Source organism: Anolis carolinensis, unplaced genomic scaffold, assembly GCF_035594765.1.
Source record: "Anolis carolinensis isolate JA03-04 unplaced genomic scaffold, rAnoCar3.1.pri scaffold_9, whole genome shotgun sequence".
Lineage (NCBI taxonomy): Eukaryota > Metazoa > Chordata > Lepidosauria > Squamata > Dactyloidae > Anolis > Anolis carolinensis.
This window is the reverse complement of record NW_026943820.1, coordinates 22,280,004-22,304,155: the sequence shown is the minus strand read 5'-3', so window position 1 is coordinate 22,304,155 and position 24,152 is coordinate 22,280,004.

The window sequence follows — 24,152 nt, the reverse complement described above, 5'->3', positions numbered from 1 at the left end:
AGTACTATTCTTCTCAAAGGGAATGAGACGGAGGTGGAGTTAATAAATCCAGTGAAGTATGTTATAAAGGCCCAATAAATGTAAGGACCATACTATGCCATTGAAACTGAGAAAAATGAGGAAATTTCTTCCTCTCTTTCTTCTCTTACTTTCTGACATTCACAAGTACAGGCACCTGTGAGTCTAATTTTAGAAACTAGAATATCTGTTAAAGCTACATTTATGCTACCATTATGCACAATCTGCTATTTCAAATTCAGACATCAATTGCCAGTATGGTTTAAAAGAGACCGGTGCCAAATCTTGTTGTATCAATCCATTCTAGAAACCTGGAGCTTCCTCAGCCAGGCTTCATTGGAAAGCATTGCATATTATGGAAATGTGGGGAATATCAAAGGATCCATTTCCCTAGGGCAGCCTTCCATTTATTTATTTATCTATCTATTTATTTACTTACTATATTTATATCCCACCTTTATCAACTCCGAAGGGGACTCAAGTTGGTTTACATATAGGCAACAATCCAATGGCTTAAAAGGAAGCTGTCTGGATAGATATGAATATATTCTTACCTACCTATATATAGGGCTTGGAAATATTACAGGGGGAAAATGAACACACAAATATATATATATATATATATATATATATATATATATATATATATACACACACACACACACACACACACACACACACACACACACACACACACACACACGAGGGCTATCCAGAAAGTAGACTACGTTTTGGATTTTAAAAAGATCAAAGTATAGGATAAATCATTTACCATATGCAGCTGAAAGACACATCCCAAAACTATAATCTCATGTAATCCCCATTTAAATTTAGCCACATTTCTTATAGATAAATGAGTTTGAAAAGTACTGCACCCGTAAATTTGCCGCCTCTCTCCTCCATTTCCAACAATGGGGGCGTGGCTGGCAGTGCAGCGTTTTGGCTACGCTGCAGGAAGGGAGAAGGGGGAAGAGCTGAGGACACAAGCGGGGAATTTACTGGTGCAGTACTTTTCAAACTCATTTATCTATAAGAAACGTGGCTAAATTTAAATGGGGATTACATGAGATTGTAGTTTTGGGATGTGTCTTTCAGCTGCATATGGTAAATGATTTATCCTATACTTTGATCTTTTTAAAATCCAAAACGTAGCCTACTTTCTGGATAGCCCTCGTATATATATATAAGGCTTGCAAATATTGTAGGGGAAATGCACACACACACACACACACAGAGGGGATTTGCAAACGTTTCAGGGGGAAATGCATATGTGAAATTAGTTAACTATAATTATAGATCTATATCTAGCTCTGCATTGTTTATATAAGCATTGAATGTTTGCCTGTTACTATGTTGGAAGCCAGCCTGAGTCCCCATGGGGAGATAGGGTGGGATCCAAATGAAGTTGTTGTTGTTGTTATTATTATTATTATTATTATTATTATTATTATTATTATTATTATTAGGTTATTGTTGATACCAGATTGTTTTTGTTGCCTCTACTTTTCCTCTTATAGAGCTAGTTTATTGCTTTTCTTTGAAATATTTAAAAACATTTAACCTACTGATGCCTCGATTAATGAAATGTTATTGGTATCTATTTTTATTTTGAAATTTACCCGTAACTGCTGCATTTCCCACCTTCGGCTTATACTCGAGTCAATAAGTTATCCCGGTTTTTTGTGATAAAATTAGGTGCCTCGGCTTATATTCGGATCGGCTTATACTCGATTATATACAGTAGTTATGTACCTGTAGCCAGACACACAATTATTACAGCAGTGCTGAGATCACCAGAGAAATCCAGGACATTTACATAAACGTTTTGTGTCTAGCAAGATGGTCTTCTGATCTTAATCCCCTACCTTTCAAATAAACCATGCAATGGCCATGTTGTAGTGGGAAGGGAGGAAGGCTTCACAGACTGTATGCTAAGTTTAGTGGGTGGTATATGGTTCAGTCATATGCAGACTTATTATGCTATGCTGATCTATATAAGATTGTTGGCATTGTCTGCCTGAAACCACTATCCATATGGGAGGCTATCCAATCCTTGTTGAAATGGAGATGAACAACGTTCATACCCTCTTGGAATTAGAAAGCATCAATTTTACAGTTTACTATCTTGCATCAGCAATGTTAGATTTCCATGAGGTTGGATATGTGTGTGTGTGTGTGTGAGAGTGTCTTCTATATACCTCCATAGCTTTTTGTGTAGTGTAATCAATTGTGCTTTATATTATAATTATAAATAGGCTGCTGAATGTCTCTTGAGAGTGATTCTTGCTTAGTCCAAATTTTGATTACCGCACAGAACCTGATACTACAAATATATTTATACTATAGCATCCCTTCCCCACTCCTTAAAATTCTCAAAACTCAGCACTAAATGGCTTGAGACCAACAATTATTCGTCCATGGATACCAAAAATAAATAAATAAACACACACTGTCTTTTGGGGACTGTAAATCTCTCTAAAAATTAGAGGTTTCTGCTGACCTTAAATAGGACCCTGGTGAAAAATATTTGCCTAGGGAAGCTTAAAGAAGACGAGGGTTGTCTCAAGGAAGGCTGATTAAACTGAATTTTGAAAATGCTTGAAATAAATTATGAATTACATGATGCCTGTTAGCTGAATTTACAAACCCTTATAGAACTAATTTTTGCAATCAATGTGTATGCATATGTGTTCAAGTGTTTTAAAGCAAAAAATCGAATGATCTACATAATTCTACATGAATGTTTTTGTTAACGTTCACAATCTCTCCCATGAATTTTCAGGTTTGCCAAAGAATATCACAGAAAGTGCTGATATTCATCTGGTGATTTTGGTTTGATTAAATAAGAGGAAAAATGTGGAAATCAAAAAAGAATAAATAAATAAATAAAACCCAAAAACTGAGCCTATTACTCTTCTATTTTGTTATTTTTGCTAAAATCAGGTATTCTACCCTCTCCAACAGAATACATAGAATCATAGAGTTGGAAGGTTATATCCACTGGACTGGTATCAGCATCGGTATCCAAGTCAGAATGGATCTGAGCAGGGCCGGTTCATAATGAATGCCCTTGAAGCCGCCGCTTTGGACCATTGGGTCGCTCACCGCGGAACAAGGAATTCCTTGCTATTCTTGCAAGAATTCGTGAGATTTCGCGAGATCTTGCAGAAATCTCGCGAAATCTCGTGAGAATAGCAAGGACTTCCTGAAGTTCTGCAGCTGGAGAGCGCACCACCGCCGCTGCCGGTAAGTTGTGGGGGGGGAAGTAGTCTTGTAGCTCAAATTATACATTGAAGCAAGACAGATATGGTTAAAAACCATTTTCCTGATTAGACAAAAGGATTTCTCAAGGAGTATTCTATATATATATATTGTATCCCCCTTAATAAAAGTAAACTCGGATTGGGGGAAAAAATCTTCCATCATCTGTAATTTCCTGACTTTATACAGTATGTGAATGTATGAATCTTAACTATCTGTAGGCTTCAAAAGGCTTTGATGGAGATCAAAAAATATGTTTAACATCTTCTAGTCTCTAAGATTTATCTTTGGAATACCATACGTTGGCAGCAGTAAATGGAAAGAGACAAGTGAACACAGCAAGAATGAAAAATGTCCCGTGTATAAAGTTCAGATTCCAACCAGGCTATTTTGAAAACTGTCAAACAAATGTGTAAAGTAAATTACTCAATCCAGCAAAATCTCCAGGTAGTTTGACTTATCTGTTGAAGGGGTAAACCTACAGGTTATAATAATCAGATCAAAATGGCATGGAAGATAAATAGCTATAGCAATCTTTGGTTTAAATAATTTTCACTGACAAGGTTCCACCTGAATTTTGGCATACTAGCTCATAACTCTAATATCTCTTTCTGTCATTGGTATCCGATAAAAAAGATGTGTGTTCTAACATTCAAAATTAATTCCAGACAACACATCTGACTTTTTCTTGTGCTATATTTGCCTATATTATTAACCAACGTTCTACCGTAATGTTGAATGGAAGCATTAAATAACATTTTAAACTGCAGTTAGAAAAGTTAATTGAACCTCTTTAATCTCTATCACTAAAGGAAAGTGTGTGTGTACTTGTTTGTGTGGGGCTTTGAGAGATAGAAAGCTTCACATTATATGAAATCAGGTGATAGAATTAAATAATGAAATTGAGGTAGATACAATGGGTGTCAAACTGCAAATGTCAGTAGTGTTGTTCAAATTATTCGTTACTACAAGGAACTCTGGTGCTGGAGGAAAATCCTGAGAGTGCCTTGGACCGCAAGAAGATCCAACCAGTCCATCCTCCAGGAAATAATGCCCAACTGCCCAATTGTGGACCAACTCCCACAGTTCCTAACATCCAGTAAGCTGGCTGGGATTTCTGGGACTTGAAGTCCAAAACACCTGGAGGGCCGAAATTTGCCCATGCCTGATATATACAGTGATGCAGTGAGGAGAAAACTATTGAAATATCTCATTATTCCTTGTGCTGCTGTTCAGTCGTTTAGTCATTTCCGACTCTTTGTGACCTCATGGACCAGTCCGTGCCAGAGCTCCTTGTCAGCCGTCACCGCCCCCAGTTCCTTCAAGGTCAAGCCAGTCACTTCAAGGATACCGTCCATCCATCCCGTCCTTGGTTGGCCTCTCTTCCTTTTTCATTCCATTTTCCCCAGCATCATGATCTTCTCCAAGCTTTCCTGTCTTCTCATGATGTGGCCAAAATACTTTGCCTCAAATATCTTTCCCTCCAGTGAGCAACCGGGCATTATTTCCAGTAGTAATGCTGATTTAATCAGTGAAATTATTGTAGCTGTTTTTGTTGCTGCTGTTTGCCTTTCAGTCATTTATGACTTTTTGTGATTCTAAGGGGAAGCTACTACAGGAACTTCTTTGTAAGATTTGTTCAAAAATGCTATGCTTTTCCTTTGACTGAGGGCGCTTCCAGACAGGGTTTAATTAAGATTTTAAGAAATCCATTTCATTGTGGGATAAATTCCCCACATGCACCCAAAAGACCCAGGCTTTCCTGGTGGTTTGTCCCAATTGCAGTGTGGTAACTTCTACGCTGGAATGGGGCCACCCACAACCCCCCTAAGCCTTAAAATAAAAACTTACTGCTCCACCATTAGGCCTCTGTGGATGCCTCCTGTAGAGTACCAATGACATGCAGAGCCGGTCCAACAATGAGGCGAAATAAGTGGTCGCTTGGGGCGCAAAACATACGGGACGCAGTTGAGACTGCTTTTTCTGTTGATTTCTTGTAAAACATGATGTTTTGGTGCTTAATTTGTAAAATCTTAATGTAATTTGATGTTTAATAGGCTTTTCCTTAATCCCTCCTTATTATCCAACATTTTCGCTTATCCAACGCTTTTATTTTTCAGTGATTGGTTTGGGGGGGCACCAAAATTTTGTTCGCCTACACTTGAAAAATACCTAGGGCCAGCTCTGATGACATAGCAGGAGGTTGAGAGGACAGGAGCAACCCCCTGTCTCCTGGTGCATCATTGGTACTCTCCAAGAGGCCTCCAGGGAGGCCCAATGGCATTGTGATACATTTTTATTTTCTCATAAGGCTTTTGGAGGGCTTGGGGAGAGGGTGGGTGCCCTCCTCAGTTCTCCGGGCTATTGGAAGCCCAAAGAACCAAGATGAGCTGTGGGGGCTGACCCCAGGACTGCAGAAACAATCCCCTCGGTCAGTCCCCACTGGTCCTATATACCATTAGACCTGGGCCTTTCAGGAAGGCCCGGGTCTAATGGAGTATCAAAATAATTAGGATCAAAGCTGGGTTTATCTGTTTTGTCTTGAATTATTTCACTTTTACCTGTGGTGTTGTTTGGACGCGTCAGATGATCGTCCAACAGGGTCTGCATTTTGGGACCTGTCTAGAAGGGCCCTGAGACTAAGAGAGTGTGATTTGCCAAAGATCACCCAGGACACATCGACATTGACCTCTTAAGGCCCAGTGAAGTCAGGAGAAGAGGACGTGATTTCAATTTAGAGCTGATACATGTGGAGACCTGGAACTGGGTCAGGATCTGGATGGGCTTATATGCACCACAGAGGTTGGGTTCCAGGATCTGCAGCTTCATGGTGTGGAGGAATTGGCCTCCACTGCAGTGTGCTTATGCAGATAACCTGATAACTTAATCGGTTTCGCCAAGTGATGTGGATTATACTTAAATATAGGGTCTATTCCCATCCCAATTTGCACTTCCAAGAATTTGCAGCACTTTATCAGTCACCTCGTGTTTACAATATTTATATGGTGCACCTTACCCAGTCTACTTTTGCAACTTCTTTTTATTAGTTCTTGTCATTTGTTTTTATTGGTTAATGTTTAAATTTTTATAATCATGCATGTCTTTTGTCTATTGTTGTGTTTTATATTGCTATTGTTTTTATTCAGGCTTGGCCCATGTAAGCTGCCCTGAGTTCCCTTTGGGGAGATAGAGGCGGGGTATAAAAATAAAGTTATTATTATTATTATTATTATTATTATTATTATTATTATTATTATGTTCACTGATTGCAATTATGGGTTCTATTTTGGAGTTGCAAAAGTAGACTGGGTAATCCATGTTTTTATTAGTTCTTGTCATTTGTTTTTATTGGCTAATGTTTAAATTTTTATAATCGTGCATGTCTTTTGTCTATTGTTGTGTTTTATATTGCCATCGTTTTTATTCTGGCTTGGCCCCATGTAAGCTGCCCTGAGTCCCTTTGGGGAGATAGAGGCGGGGTATAAAAGTAAAGTTATTATTATTATTATTATTATTATTATTATTATTATTATTATTATTATTATTAAGTTCACTGATTGCAATTATGGGTTCTATTTTGGAGTATCCCCAAACTTTGGTCATCTTGGTTTTAAAGCCTTTGTTTTATGTTGCTACCCTAGCATTGATTTAAACTGAAGGACAAGACATGCTTGAGGAATCTTCTCTGAGTTTGGTTGAACTCACACATCATCATCATTGTCATTATTATCATCATCTGGGCTGAGTTGCTGCAATTTCCAGACAGGTTCCTTTCCTTGCAGATTTTGCTAATGTTACTTCATAAAATGCGATTCAAGTTTCATCCATTACTTTTACCATGCCTCTTTATTTACTCCTGTAGGTACAATGCATGCTGCATTAAGCAGATGTGCTATTAAGCACCCTTAACATCAATTGCACAAGCACTTTCATTAATTCATAGGCATTTCATTTCAATAGTAAAAAAATAATTATACTATGCACTTCAGTTTTTTGATAGTGCTGTGAATGTATTCCTAGAATTTTAAATCTTTTGTCCGCAAAACATATATAGGATCATTATATCTTATTTTGCACGCCAGGATTTTTCTTCTCCTTCTTCTTGTAAGATTTTTATTGTTATTATTATTATTCATGTGGTGCTGGTCTATGCAGATTTTAAATGAGTTTGTCATATATCATTAGTCACTCTGTGAAATCCTTCAGAAGTAGTGAGCCTTTGAATTTGCTGCAGCTAAGGAGAATTTAACACTGATTAATGGGAGATCACTTAGTAGGGTGGCAGGCTTGCCAATTTACTGCAAGGAAATTGCTCTATTCTTTGCATTCATTCCTTCTTTCACAGGGGGATGATAAAATATATCTGCTGTGATGCGCCAAAAAGTGGAAGCTTGATTGGCAATCTGGCAGGTCCTTTTTACAATTATGATTTTATCCTTTTCCAAATGTATACAGAATGTCAAGTGTTATTCTCAAGGTCAAAGTGGTTATATCCAAATTTGTTTATCAAGAGCAAATGAAAAATTGGTGCCATGGATACGCATGCTTGCACCGTTTGTCTCAAGGCATACACAAGCACAAGTCTTTTAAGTATAACAAAAATAGCACAAGCTTTGGTGCATCTGCACTGTAGAACTGATGCATTTTGACATCACTTTAGTCTGCCGTGGCCCAGTCATTTTGGAACTGTCATTTTGCATGTTTTTTGCCTCTTCTGTAAAAGAGTCCTGGTGCCTCAACAAACCACAAATCCCAGGATCAATAACATCGAGACATGGCAGTTATAGTGATGTCAAACTCCATTAATTTTGTCATGCAGGTGCACCCCTTGTCAGATGAAGAATGACTGTGCTTGTTGTGCATGCATTTTCCTCCTATCAACTTTTTTTAATCATTTGAGAACCTAGTTCTCTAGTGACATCCAAGGGATGAGAAATAAAGTCTCCATTTAATATAATCATAAAAACACAATGCTGGAAAACAAGGTAAAGTAGGTGTGAGTAAAGCTTTGAAGCTCTGTTTCATAATTCAGAGATTTTTAGGAATCATTAATACAAATCTCTGAATTACTAATCGGAAAGGGACCCCTCCGAAGCATTAAGAATCAAAATAGAAGCTTCTGAAACATAGAATCATAGAATCATAGAATAGTAGAGTTGGAAGAGACCTCATGGGCCATCCAGTCCAACCCCCTGCCAAGAAGCAGGAAATCGCATTCAAAGCACCCCCGACAGATGGCCATCCAGCCTCTGCTTAAAAGCCTCCAAAGAAGGAGCCTCCACCACAGTCTGGGGCAGAGAGTTCCACTGTCGAACAACCCTCACAGTGAGGAAGTTCTTCCTGATGTTCAGGTGGAATCTCCTTTCCTGTAGTTTGAAGCCATTGTTCCGCGTCCTAGTCTGCAGGGCAGCAGAAAACAAGCTTGCTCCCTCCTCCCTATGACTTCCCTTCACATATTTGTACATGGCTATCATGTCTCCTCTCAGCCTTCTCTTCTGCAGGCTAAACATGCCCAGTTCTTTAAGCCGCTCCTCATAGGGCTTGTTCTCCAGACCTTTGATCATTTTAGTTGCCCTCATCTGGACACATTCCAGCTTGCCAACATCTCCCTTCAATTGCAGTGCCCAGAATTGGACGCAGTGTGATTCCAGGTGTGGTCTGACCAAGGCAGAATAGAGGGGGAGCAGGACTTCCCTGGATCTAGACGCTATTCCCCTATTGATGCAGGCCAGAATCCTGTTGGCTTTCTTAGCAGCTGCATCACATTATTGGCTCATGTTTAAGTTGTTGTCCACAAGGACTCCAAGGTCTTTTTCACACACACTGCTGTCTAGCCAGGCATCGTCCCCCATTCTGTATCTTTGCATTCCATTTTTTTCTGCCGAAGTGAAGTATCTTGCATTTGTCCCTGTTGAACTTCATTTTTTTAGTTTCGGCCCATCTCTCTAGTCTGTTAAGATCATTTTGAATTCTGCTCCTGTCTTCTGGAGTGTTGTCTATCCCTCCCAGTACCCTTCGTCTACTAACCCTTCGTTTACATTTCGGAGAGAATTGGAGTGAGAGAATTCGCCGTCTGCAAGGACGTGGCCCAGGGGACACCCGGATGTTTTGATGTTTTTACCATCCTTGTGGGAGGCTTCTCTCATGTCCCTGCATGGAGCTGGAGCTGATAGAGGGAGCTCATCCGCACTCTCCCCGGGTGGGATTTGAACCTGGCAGCTTTCAGGTCAGCAACCCAACCTTCAAGTCACAAGGCTTTAGTCCACTATGCCATCGGGGGCTCTACCTTCCTCTACTGAATTCTGTGAAATGTTGTTTGGGGAGGCAAGGACCTTTGTAGTGGAGGCCCTGCCCTAAATGACATGTTCCAAAATTCTGCTCATGCTAGAAGAATGGAGCTGCTCATGTTAAAGCCTCAGTGTGAAAATGAGGTTAGGTTAATTACATGATTAAATTGAAAAAAAATCTTAAAAATCAGTAGATAAACTGATTGTTCTGAAACTTGGCAGGCTTGCTGCCCTGCTCATGTTGTCTCGCTGTGCCACAATCTCAGGAGATACCTCTTGTAGTTTTGAAAAAATATTTTTTAAATTGAAAACACTTTTAAAAATTCCTAAAAATCAGTGGAACAAATCTTAACGAAACAATTACAAAGCTTCAGAGATCCAGATTACTAATTAGATCCAGACCCCTCCAAATCTTTACGAAATGAAGGAAGAACTATCCAAATCTCTGAAACAAATTACTAATTGGATTTCAGCCGCATCACACACCTCTAATGGAAAGAACATCTAGCCCAATCCCATGCCATGCAAGAAATCACAACGAAATAGGCATTTATAGATTTAGATTTACAATTGACTGAACAAGAAGATAAACTTTTCATGTATATTGCGACTACCGCTAGAATTGTTTTTGCTAGAGAATGGAAACAGGAATCAGCCTCACCAATTGAGGAGTGGGTGGAGGAGATAAGAGAAATAAAGGATATGGATGAACTGACTTTTTTGTTGAAGAAAAATACAGGCAAGATAATGAAAAGAACGAATTGGGATGATCTTCAGGACTATCTGGATAATTTGAGAAAATGAAGATTACGAAGACAATTTAAGGATTTAGTTTGCATTTTTTTTCTAGTGAAGCCTCATCTTCCCATTTCTGCAACAGGGATTCCTCCTCTTGCCCTATCTCACATCTCATATATTGCAAGCATAATTTTAGAGTGCTTTTTAAATATAGTGCTGACTCTATGTGGCTTTTACCTAATTCTTTCCAAATTTACAGAGACCTGGGAAACAGCAAATGCAAAAGGATGACATTTTCTCATAGGAATGGACCTAAAATATTGCTGTGGGGTTGCAATTTTAAAGCCTAAGAGCAAAGCAAAAATGACACATCACAAAGTGAATTGTAAACACTGTAATGAAAACAAATGTGTTAAACTGCACACTGGGGTCCAATTATATGCTCATTACAGGACTGCAGTGGGATGTTTTATATATGTTGTATGGCTACCAAATGGTGCCTCTGGGAAATGATGCAATAATAATAGGCTCTTTCATACAGTCTGCCATAGTACACATCTGGCAAGTCCTTTTTATGTCACTTGCTTCTACATCTAGTTCAATAGTTACTCTTGAACTTCTAATTGTATTTCACAGACATTCACAAGTTAGATCTGGCCTTCCGGCTGAATGTCTTTGTCATCTCCTGCTAAAGTGCAAAGTTGTTTCTTAATTTCTTCATCATGTTGAAGAATTCGTATGATGACACTGAACTTGGAGAATCGATTCATAGCCACTAAGATTAACAATTAGAATGAATTTGTTTCTGTTGAGTGAACATTCATGGACTCAAAGTTTTAGACAGTAGTTTACAGGGCAGAACAGGAATTTTACAGAGGATGAAAACTGGATTTTCATTCTTGACCTGTGGGTTATTATTGTTTGTTATTGGCACCTCAAGAAAGGCTTTTTTTATTTCTAATGATGTATTAATCACAACTTCTCATGAATTTGTTATTTCTCCCCTTATAGCCAAATAAATCCATGATTTCAGCATCTCACCACTCTGGGCTCCTGCCTCAATTCTAGTCTTTGGAGGGATTAAATCATATTGTTAAGTGTGTTCTGTCTCCTCCAAAGGAGTGCACTGCAACTACCAAAGCAGTGAATGAAAGGACAACACACTGTATCATACCAATACAATTGTGAAATATCACAAGGAGCTCTTGAAGCATACTTATAAGTTTCTAATTGTTATGCTGCCACAAAAGGTCTTAATTATGCTTACACTCCTAAAATATACTTCCATTTCAATCATATGTCCCCTGGAAATATGTTAATGTGGGATTTGTGTATTGATAGTGTTTAAATGCAATTTGTGTCTTGTCAGTATTGCATACTGATTGCATCATCCAGAGTGTACTATAGTCTGGAAAGAGTTAATTGCTGAGAAGCTGTGTTGACCTTGATGTGTGGCTGGAACTGGGGAGTGTCCAGACACAAGTGTGTATGCTTTACTGATTACATCAGTTCTGTTCTGTCTGCCTAAAGTGATAGTCAAGTCCTGTGTTTGTCTGCAAGTCAGTTTGTCTTGTACAGTAAAACTTGTATATAGTTTTACCAAAGTCTCTGGATGTCTCTTCGTTCTGCGTTCCTCTGACTCCATCCAACTACTGCTGCACTGCTATTACTCTGACAAAATATAGTCTAGTCAGGTGCAGTGGCAGGAAAGACTTCATGGCTATAATATCCAGTCTAATATTTGTACTTATTCGCGTTATCCCAATGGTTTGACAGCCATTTTTTTGTATCTTCTACCAATTAAAAGGTTTTGGACATCTTAATAGCTCCCACACTCTTTTAGTAAATTATTTTCATAAAAGTTTTGCCCAGCTGTAGAAATATAGGATTTGTTAGTTCATTATATTAGTAAATGATTGTGGCCACAATCCAATATCTCACCAAGACAAAACATCTAGACAATTATAAACTGCATAATTTAAATCTGCTCACTGATCAATAAAATCTAATACAAATTATTGTGGGTTTTTTTTCACTCAGTCAATGGCCAATGATTTTGCTCATGGTTGTCATCCAGGCTACATTGACCAAACTTTCTGCCTTAAATTAGACATTTGTCTTTTGGAATTTCCTTAAATGTCATTTGACATATTTAATGATGTGAGAAATTAAAGTGAGATTATAATCTCCTAAATTCATTCATGGCCAAAGAAGTGGAACTCAATAGATAAAGCTTCCCTTTTCTATTAATTTAAACATTTTCTCGAGACTGATGAGAGTGCTATGTCCCAGGCTTAAATAAAAGCATATCAACCTATCTGAAGTTCATAAATTTTGAAGTCACAATTTATTCAGTTATCCTGTGACAGCCTTTTCAAAGGAAATAGCACTGTCATTTAAACTCAGTTTGAAGATTCAAGATGGAAAAAAACTTCAGCTGAGTGCTTTGATTGTGCATTTCTGCATGGCAGGAGATTTGACTGGATGGCTCTTGTGGTCTCTTTCAACGTCTACAATTCTAGTATTCTTATTCTAGGATTATCCCAGGCCATTTTGATCACATCAGTACAACTGTATAGCATTGCATTAGTTCTGTACACAAGTTCATCTGAAGAAAGGAATTACAATTCATTAAATATCATGCTAAAATTAATCAGTCATAAAGATTCCATAAGATTCCCTCTCCCATTTTTCAAGGGAATGTAAGGACAATTGGCTTTTCATTATTTTAGTCCTTTTAATATTCCCCATGAGCTTGTTCTATCTGCTTTATTTGTTGTTTCTATAGGACATAAACATGTTGGGCTTTTTTGCTTGCTATAAGAATTAGGCATGTGCGATCCATGAAAAAAATGGTTCAATACTCGCTTCTAAAGTAGGGGGTTCTGGCACTTCGTTTTTGAAACTACTTCTGAATTTTTTAAAAACTTAACGAATATTCGGAATATTCATAATTAATTCGTTAATGGTGGACGCGCATGCCATCAGTGCATATAGAGAAGGAAAAGGTATTTTTTTTAACTCTGATTGACAATAATGTAGCAGTTGTTGATGTTTTTAGGGTAAAGATATTGCCCATTAAAATTACATCTGTGATATTTCCAGTGACCCAGAGCATGAGGAATGGAGATAGTATAGCTGTTTGTAAGCTACTACTAAATTAGCAGTTCAAACCAAAAGCTTGATAATCACACAGAATAATTTTTAAACTAAGAGCATGGGATTATTCATTATGTTTTGAATGGCAGCCTAATATAGCAAATCAGTTCAGAAAAGTTCTGAATGCATTAGTACTGGCAATTTAATACCTGCAAGAAATTTAGTTGTCACTCATGTGCCTAACTGTCCTTAGCAAAAGAAACCAAGGAGATATTAAGTAGATGCTTTCTTTTGATGGACATCTTAGAAGAGACAAAAGCTTTTATTTGGATTTTTAACTCTGTAGGAATAGGTAATTTTTGAGAAGTGGTGGGTAGATTGCTTAAGTGACTGAAGTTCCTATAACTGATCTGGAGTTTTTAAACTTGATTCAAGGAAACACACATTTGGATTTTGTTGTTTCTGTCTATTTCTTTTCTTTTTTGAAAACTTCCATGCATGCTACATTACAGGAAGCATACCTACAGTATATAGTTTCCCATACAACAAATTAACATATCTGATTTATAGTGAGAAAAAACCTGAAAGAACAATACAATATTTAACATGAATAAGAATTTAAACCAAAATAAACTTACTAGTATTTTAATGGGAAGTGTCAGCCTGCATTTTAGGGATGTGCAGAATTCCATTTGGTGATTTGGAATTTGGGAAAATTTGACTGGGCAGGACCCAGCTGAAGCCTTAATTGGAACGGATCATGAGCAGCAGCTCTTTCATCTAATGGGGATGATGGGGCTTTGTGGCACTCTACCCGAAGCGGAGGTTGTGGTGTGTGGGCACGCTTGTCAATCTGGCAAAAGTGGGTGGCTTCCTTAAGACTCTCCTCCAGAGAGGATCCCACCAGGAACTCACTTTCCCAGCAGCACTTTGTATGCATTGAATGAGCCTCTGTGCTCCCTCCTGGGGCATGACGGGAATTGAGATTTTTATCTTTGTGTGTTTCTCACATTTCTTTCTCAGCCAATCAGAAGCCTGGTTGACTGTGTCCATTCTCCTCCCCTCTTGCTGTGTGCACCGGTTGGGACTTCAATTACCAGAACCCCCTCTTGTGTGTGTGTGTTTTAAAAGTGTTATGGCAATTTTAAAAAAATCAGTGGATTGGTGATATGTACTGAAACTTGGTAGGCTTGCAGTAATCAATGTGGCCTACAAGGGACGTAAGTGTAATTTTGATAGGCCTAAAAATGACAGAGAAGTGAGCCTCTAAAGCTTCCCCTTTGGCACCAATGGGCTGAATCTTAGTAAAGGTAAAGGTTTCCCCTGATATGAAGTCCAGTCATGTCTGACTCTGGGGGTTGGTGCTCATCTCCATTTCTAAGCTGAAGAGCCAGCGTTGTCCGTAGACACCTCCAAGGTCATGTGGCCGGCATGACTGCATGGAGCGCCGTTACCTTCCCGCTGGAGTGGTACCTATTGATCTACTCACATTTGACATGTTTTCGAACTGCTAGGTTGGCAGAAGCTGGAGCTAACAGCGGGCGCTCACTCCGCTCCCGGGATTTGAACCTACGACCTTTCGGTCTACAAGTTCAGCAGCTCAGTGCTTTAACACACTTCGCCACCGGGGTTGAATCTTACTAGAATGAAAATGGCACCTCCCTCCCGATTTCAGGATTTTCCAGAAAAACAGATGGGGGGGGGAGCCAAAAATGACCAAGTTGGCGATTAGTTCCTTTAACTCTTTTGATATTTGAATATTATCCATAAATGACAACAGTTCCTATTATTTCTGTTTTGGTGATTCCCTTTATTTCTTTAAAAACCTTCTCCCAAAATTTTTGAACATATTTACAGGACCACCAAACCCTAACTGTCTTATGAAGGAAAATTATTCAAGCTGTATGAAAGAAGCCCCATTTGGCTTTACAATGCTTTATCAGTCCTACTATAGTGCTAAATGTTGGTTAGCCTTCCAATAAGAAATCCAAACTGTCATTGAAATTTGTCAAGATTTTGGCATGAGCATCGTCCACCAACAGTTGACATCCATCAATTTCCATGCTTTGAAGGCAGAACAAGACCTGGTGGGAATCATTGCCCATTTGGGGTGTATTATTTTGTTGATTATGTTTTTTGCTTTGCAGGTGCAATCAAATATTTAATTATCTAATGATAAGTGGGATCAAATGCAAGACCGAAACTGCACTGATAGTCATTAGTAGCAACAGCAGGTGCACTGACAAATAAATAATCAGGATTTCTTGAAACATAGCCCAACAAATTTTTAAAAATCCAAGTCTCCTGAGAAATATCAGTCTTTGGGAAAATACTCTTTGCAGATCCTGCCAAACTAAATTTGAGTGACATGGGCAAAAAAGATCCATTATTATCAAATTATCGGACAGCTGTTGTTAAAATCTATTCAGCAGCAGAGCAATAGTGTAAAAATTAGACTGCTGGATTAAGATTTGGGAAATCCAAATTCAAACCCATACCAAGATCACTTAATAACATTTTGACTCCCACTACTTCATGGTCTAAACCACTCAAGGGTTGTTGTAAGAATAACAGTAATGAAACCTGAATAAGTACATAACTCTATCCTGAATTTTATTAGGTCCCTTTTATTCTGGTATTTTAACTGATGATGTTATTTTTATATTGCTGCTGCAGTCCCCCCCCCCCCCCCCACCAATGAAGTCGACTGAATTTTACTTGGTGTTTGATTGCTATTATTAACTCTTGTTTTATTGTCTTACTGTGTTTCATTTTTTGGTATATTGTTCAATGTATTTATGCTGTTGTTTTTGTAAATCCTGCTAGTCGGGCCTTGCCCCATGTGAGCCGCCCCGAGTTCCCGTGGGGAGATGGTGGCAGGGTATAAATAAAGTTTATTATTATTATTATTATTATTATTATTATTATTATTATTTTATTACACAACAAACAAGATAGATATGCTGGATTTCGTATCACAAAATCACAAGTCGAACACTTCCCAAGTGTCTAGGACTGTGTGATGTATTTTCGGATGATGCGCGCAGATCCCAGCAGGGTGGCCTTTTGCAGTTGGTAGATTGTAATTTTGTCAATGTCTATTGTTTCCAAATGCTGGCTGAGATCTTTTGACATGGCACCCAGTGTGCCCATCACCACTGGGACCACCTGCACTGGTTTCTGCCAGAGTCTTTGAAGTTCAATCTTGAGGTCCTGATAGCGGCTGAGTTTTTCCTGTTGTTTTTCGTCAATGCGACTGTCACCTGGGATGGCAACATCAATGATCCAAACCTTTTTATTTTCCACAACTGTGATGTCTGGTGTGTTGTGTTCCAGAACTTTGTCAGTCTGGATTCGGAAGTCCCACAGTATCTTTGTGTGCTCATTTTCCAATATTTTTGCAGGTTTGTGATCCCTCCAGTTCTTTGCTGCTGGGAGGTGGTACTTGAGGCATAAGTTCCAATGAATCATTTGGGCCACATAGTTGTGCCTCTGTTTGTAGTCTGTCTGTGTGATTTTCTTACAGCAGCTGAGGATATGATCAATGGTTTCGTCAGTTTCCTTGCACAGTCTGCATTTTGGGTCATCAGCTGATTTTTCGATCTTGGCCTTAATTGCATTTGTTCTGATGGCTTGCTCCTGGGCTGCAATTATTATTATTATTATTATTATTATTATTATTATTATTATTATTATTATTATTCTCATGGAAAATAGTTTTTAAAAATAAAAATAGCAAAATAATACAATCAGCAACATAGAATAGCAGAAAAAGCAAAGCTCAAGCATTGCTTCATCTGTACTTTACACCACCTTGCATTGTTATGGCCCAAATATACATAAGCCAATCCAAATATGCTTTTTGTCCATGGAAGAAGAAAGAAATAATTATATCTCCTTGTTATGGGGCAAATAAGGTTGTGGATATATACAGCAACTTTCATCATGTCACTCCTTCCAATGCATATTCCAAACAGGCTCTTCCTTTCTATTATCATGAAGAAGGAAATTAACCATTTTAACCCACTGCCTCTCTTCTCCAGTGTGGCAATAAATATTGTCAGCATCATGTTTAAAGAGCAAGTTGGATTAAAGAGCAAGCTGAACTGAAGGATGGATTGTGCTTATTCCTCCTGTCTGATATCAATTTATGCTTGACTTGTTTGAATATATGTGACCAGCAATAGAAGGGCAATGATTCAATATGTGGTAAAATATATCACTTAATGGCTGTGCTGTTTGTTAGCTGGAAAACACAACAAGCCTGAATATGATGGGGATTTGGTTGTAAATCTTGGTTTAGTAACAGTTGTGGATTGGTAGAAGCATTTGTTTATATATTTTCATTGTACTGATTTATATTTTTTGCATGAAACATGACTAAGTAAAAGTTGTAGATCACAGGAAATAAACTCATGCTCTAAATATCTTGCAGGAACATCAATTTAAATGACAGGTCACTATGACCTCATCTAAAGATGCCCCGGAGAAGGAAAATACACTTTTTAGGGGCCTGGTTTCTTTAATATCACAGAGTTTTGCTGCTCACCCAGAACCAGAATATTATGTGGATGCCACCAAAAATAGCATTGATATCACCAAATCCAATTATTTAAGAATTAATCACTTTATGGTGAAAGTTTATTTTTTCTTTGGATTGACACTGTAGACTAGGGGTCCCCAAACTAAGGCCCGGGGGCCGGATGCGGCCCATCGAAGCTATTTATCCGGCCCCCACGGCACAAGGGCAGAAGGGGGTTGGACTAAATGACCCAAGGGGTCTCTTCTTCTTCTTCTTCTTCTTCTTCTTCTTCTTCTTCTTCTTCTTCTTCTAATATTGTGTGACACAGCAAACAAGGTAGATATGCTGGATTTTGTATCACAAAATCACATTATTATTATTATTATTATTATTATTATTATTATTATTATTATTAACATCGAGGCTGGGTGGCCATCTGTCAGGGGTGCTTTGCTTGTGCTTTTGGTGCACAAAGGCAGAAGGGGATTGGACTAAATGGCCCAAGGGCTCTCTTCCAACCCTCTTTATTATTATTATTAGTTTACAGATCGCCTTTAATAATAATAAATATAATAATAATAATAATAATAATAATAATAATAATAATAATAAACAACATTGAGGCTGGGTGGCCATCTGTCAGGGGTGCTTTGCTAGTGCTTTTGATGCACAAAAGCAGAAGGGGATTGGACTAAATGGCCCAAAGGGTCTCTTCCAACCCTCTTTTTTATTATTATTATTGTTGTTATTTATTTATTTATTTATTATTGACATTGAGGTTGGGTGGCCAACTATAGTCCGGCCCTCCAACGGTCCGAAGGATCGTGAACTGGCCCCGTGTTCAAAAAGTTTGGGGACCCCTGCTGTAGGCAAAATATAATAACCAGTGTACCACAGTTAGAGAGACAGTGGGTGTAGTTCTCTAAATGCTGGAGTAGTGGTGCATCTATACTGTAGAATTAATGCCGTTTGATACACCTTTGACTACCATGGCTCAGTGCTAGGGAATAGTAGTCTTGCAAAGCCTTTAGCCTTCTCACAATTAAGCTATGGTAGTTAAAGTGATAACAAACTGAATGTATTCCACAGTGTAGATGCAGCTTGGGACTGTAGAAGACCAGGGTTTGAATCTTTGTTCAGCCATGGAAACCCACAGGGTGACATTTAGCAACTCACATTCTCACACCCTTAGAGTAAGGTGGAGATAAACTCTATCAATAACTCTTGTCAAGAAAGATCTGTGTGGACTCCATGTCTGCTCCATTGGCACCACACACAGCAATCACATTGTTGTGAGTTTTTCTTAAGAGACAACACATGTCCCCTTTGTGAACACAACTAGATGTGAGCTTCCTTGTGAAAAAACTCCTTGAATTTTCATTATTGGCAACTACATTGCAGTGGCCACTTCATATCTTTAAAATTCACATTATGCATGCAAATATACATCTTTCCACCAAGGAAATTCCTATTATGCAGAAGTGTGCTAATACTGGTGTCCTGATGGATGAGTACTCACATACTTGTTTTTTCCAAAAACAAAATATCAATGATGAATTTAAAATGAAAACTTCAGCTGTGACTGAACCCTCTTCTTGGTGAAAATGATCATTTGACCTGCTAGCCATTGTCACCTCTTGCCAACCAGCTTGGTCCAACCATAACTCCTTCTCCAACTCTAATGCAAAGCTGTCTGTTGGAGACAGCCACATGAGAAAAAAAAAATACCAGAACTGATTTGGAACTTCAGCCAGAATTTGGGTAAATGGAAACTCTTTTTAAAGAGGTTCAGTACCCAAAGAACTGGTTGGGGTGCTAATCATTATAAAAGTCTTGTTTTAGACTGGCAGCCGATATGGGATGAGTGCATTTTTTCCCCCTCATGTAGGCATGGTTTATGCTGGGGTTGCCATAAGTCAAAGTCAACTTGAAAGCACATAAAATGCCAATATACTAAATATTGATGCGGTCGTTTGCTGCCAGCAAATTAATACATAAGTACTTCTACTGCCACCATTTATAACATGTATGTGCCACGGCTCTCCTCAGCCAGCATGCAGAGAGATCCAAAGACGGAGGGAAACTCTGTCTTATAGAATGATGGCCAAATAAGCAAACTGGTCACCTCTTTTTAATGCTTATCAGGAAGACACACAAACACTTGGAGTGACGTAAAACAGAATTGTGATGTTTATTAGTACTTGACAGAAATGTTGTATATTGGTTTCAAAATAACAGGCTTTGCTTTAACAGTAAATGGTTCTTAAACTGGAGTTTCTTGAAAAATATTGTTCCCTCACAAAGGAATACTAACAGGCTTTTTAAACCTTAGTGACCTCTTCCCAGAGGCTCCAAACTCAAGCACTCTAAACCCTTAGAGGCTTTCTACAGTTCTTAGCACTTCTCCCTGAAGGCTAATTACTTTTCCCTCAATGAGGTTTCTCTCAAACAGTTTCTAAAACATTCCTTTCTTCCTTCTTAAAATTCACTTTCTAGCTCTACAAACACCAAACCCTATGTAACACACTCTCTGCTCCAACTGTCTCTCTGGCTTCGCCCACCTCTGAGGGTCTGGGATAAATGACAGTGTGGACTCAGATAACCCAGATCAAGGCAGATAATGTGGATTATTTGCCTTGATATTCTGGGGTATATGGCAGATGCTGTGTGTCTCTCTGTGCATTATATATCTATATAATGTCCGGGTGGAAGAAAGAATTCTTATCTGTTGGAGGTAAGTATGAATGTTGCCATTGGCCACCTTGACTAGCATTGAACGCCTTGCACCTTCAAAGCCTGGCTGCTTAATGCCTGGGGGAATCCTCTGTTGGGAGGTGTTAGCAAATTTAGAGGCAAACATTGAACTGGGTCTGGGATAAATGGCAGCGTGGACTCAGATAACCCAGATCAAGGCAGATAATGTGGATAATGTGGGGTATATGGCAGCGGCCCTGAAGGTTGGGTTGCTAACCTGAAGGTTGCTGGTTCAAATCCGTGAGATGGGGTGAGCTCCCATGTGTCAGCTCTAGCTTGCGGGAACATGAGAGAAGCCTACAGCTAACACATCTGGGCATCCCCTGTGTAACTTCTCTGTAGACTGCCAATTCTATCACTCCAGAAGTGACTTGCAGTATGTTCTCAAATTGCTTCTGACTTGATAAAAAAAAGTACCCAACATCGTTCTATATAGGATGATGAATGTAATTTCTCATGAGAACAAGACGTCCTATGAGAGCCACCATCCACATCATTGGATACCCTGTTTCCCTGGAAATAACACAGGGTCTTAAATTAGATGTGTTAGTGTTTATTTTCGGGGGATTCACTTTTTAAATGACCTGTCACTAGGGCTTGTTTTTGAAGTAGAACTTATATTTCAGTCATCCTCAAAAATTCTGAAAAATCATGCTAGGACTTGTTTTTGAAGTAAGTTTCAGGGAAACACAATGAGTGGTCCATTGTTGATGTGTACTAAAAGTAAGTTTAGATCAAATTTCCTTTCAGTGATGAACTCTGAATTTTTAACTACTGCTGTTTTGCTAAAGCAATGTTAACACAGAGGCAGAAGAGAAGATTACAGACCAAATAAGATGTCTGAAGGGATTTAAAAGATGAATATTTTTCCATTAACCACTTTGTTTTATCTGCTTTCATACATTTACATTTTGCAGTAATCCAACAGTTACTGATGGAGTCTTGATTCCTGCATTTTGGTAAACAAACACAGAGAGATATTTGTTCCGATATAAATATTTCCACAGGCTGTGGGTTTTCCCCTTCCCTTTGCAATGTTATTGTCTGATTTATGTCTATCAGCAAAGTCATGGGAAAGTCACAATTCCTTTTTTACTTTCTAATACTTTTTTAACACGAGCACCACTTTCTGTCTTGTATCTTTGATGTCCTGGGTACTTGATGTGGCTAGCAGAATAAATCCATGCTTCACTCCTATTTACATTGGCAGAAGTTATGTAGTGACAAGGTCCCTTCAAGGCTTGAATGGCTTATTAATAACATACACTAAATAGCATCTGATATCAATCTTGTCCCACAGACATGCATGTAGTGATTTAAAGCTTGCATCCTTGAATTCGAAATAAAATTTTAATGCATTTTTGTCAGCTGTTTCTGCAGCTTTTAAATGGGATTCTATCATCTTGATATACTCCCAAATAGAAGGGAGATGCCGCGATAGTTCCCGCAGTCTGTTCTGTCCCCTTTCTTGAAAAGGGTGATGATGGTGGCGTCCTTGAAGTCTGCTGGGATTTTCTCGGTCATCCACACCTTTTCAATGAGCTGGTGGAGTTGTTGTATCAGCTCAGGTCCACCCTCTTTGAAGATTTCAGCAGGAATCCCATCAGGTCCGCTGGCTTTGTTGTTTTTTTGTTGGCTGATGGCATTGCTGACTTCTTCCAAACTAGGCAGTGCTGCAAGCTCATCCCTGGTTTGTTGTTGCGGGATTTGTGAGAGGGTCTCTTCGGCCACATTGGAGCTGCCGCCTTCCACCTGGAAACCGATGTCCTCACTGTGGGAGAATATGCGGGTCAAGAATAGGTCTCTTCAGCCACCTAAGAACCCACCCCTAAGACACCAAGGATGGAAGACAATCGTCCTCGAGCTACGCGGGATCGCCTAAGTAAGTAAGTAAGTACTCCCAAATAAACTGAAATTCAACTGGGGGGAGAATACATGTAATATCACCCACCCACATCTTCCTATATTGTACATTTATATCAGGTTTCTTTTTTTCAGCCTGTTTATGTTAGCATTTATTCTGAAATAATGGTCCTAGTTTCCTTCAACTGCACTCTCATTTATTCTTATAAGAAGTGACCCAGATTTCAACAACCTGTACTAATTCAGATCACTTTCTTCTAAGACTTAGAATGATTTTTGTTGAATAAGATATCACCTTGAGTAAAAACTACAGAATATGACCTAGCATCATCCAAGTGGCAAGTAGAAGATGATCACATATCTAGAAGACATGCTCTACTGCCCTTTCAACATCTCCAACAGATTTCACTTAAATGGTCCTTGCTGTGGAAGCAATTTAAGTTGTACAGCAAGAGGACCATAAAAGTAGACATTAGGGATGCGCAATCCATTTAAAAAATGCTTCAAAGGTCCTTACAAAACTGGGGGGCACTGGTATTTCATTTCTAAAGTGTTCCTAAAACATGCTTAGTGAAAATTTCATTTCTATAACGAGACTAACAAAATATTGTACTATTTCGTTATAGTAATTGCGCATGCACACAATTACTATAATTGGAGAAACTTCAGGGGCTACTTTCTCCCTCATTTTATAGCTATTGCGGTGAAAGTTGCTACAGTGGTAGGACACATTTACTACTGTTAGTAAAGATAAAGGTTTCCCCTGACGTTAAGTCCAGTCGTGTCCGCCTCTGGGGGTTGGTGCTCATCTCCATTTCTAAGCCGAAGAGCCGGCGTTGTCCGTAGACACTTCCAAGGTCATGTGGCCAGCATGACTGCATGGAACGCCGTTACCTTCCCACTGGAGCAGTACCTATTGATCTACTCACATTTGCATGTTTTTGAACTGCTAGGTTGGCAGAAGCTGGAGCTAACAGCGGGCGCTCACTCCGCTCCCCAGATTTGAACCTGGGACCTTTCGGTCAGCAAGTTCAGCAGCTCAGCGCTGTAACACACTGAGCCACCAGAGGCTTCGTACTACTACTGTTAGCCCACCAAATTTCATAGTGTTTCACATATCCACAGGTTTTTTTGTGAATTTTCAAAATTTTAGGGAGGGACAGACTTTTCTCTCCACTATCCTGATTGGTGCTTTCTGATGTGGATGCAGTCTGGGAAATGTAGTTTAGGGTAGGGCTTTTTGAATTCTCTGGCATAGGACTCCTCTTTTCCCAAACAAACTACATCTCACACATTTCTGTGCTGTTCCCAAAATGCAGTGCTCCTCTTTTGCCCACTACCAATGCCAAGACTACATTAATTTCACAGAAGAATTGCAAGGCACTAAGGCAGCCTTTGACTTTACTTCCTTGCCTTGCATTAAATATGAAGCTGACTTGGGAGTCTCCAGACCCAATAAAACAGAAAATAAGACTCTCAAACCAGGAACAGATTTCTGCAATTATTAAAAATGGTTTGTTATAAAAGCTATGAAAATTCTCCAAAAATCAGAGGATAAGGGAAACGTCCTGAAATTTGGTGAGCTAGCAGTGGTAAATATGTTCTACCAC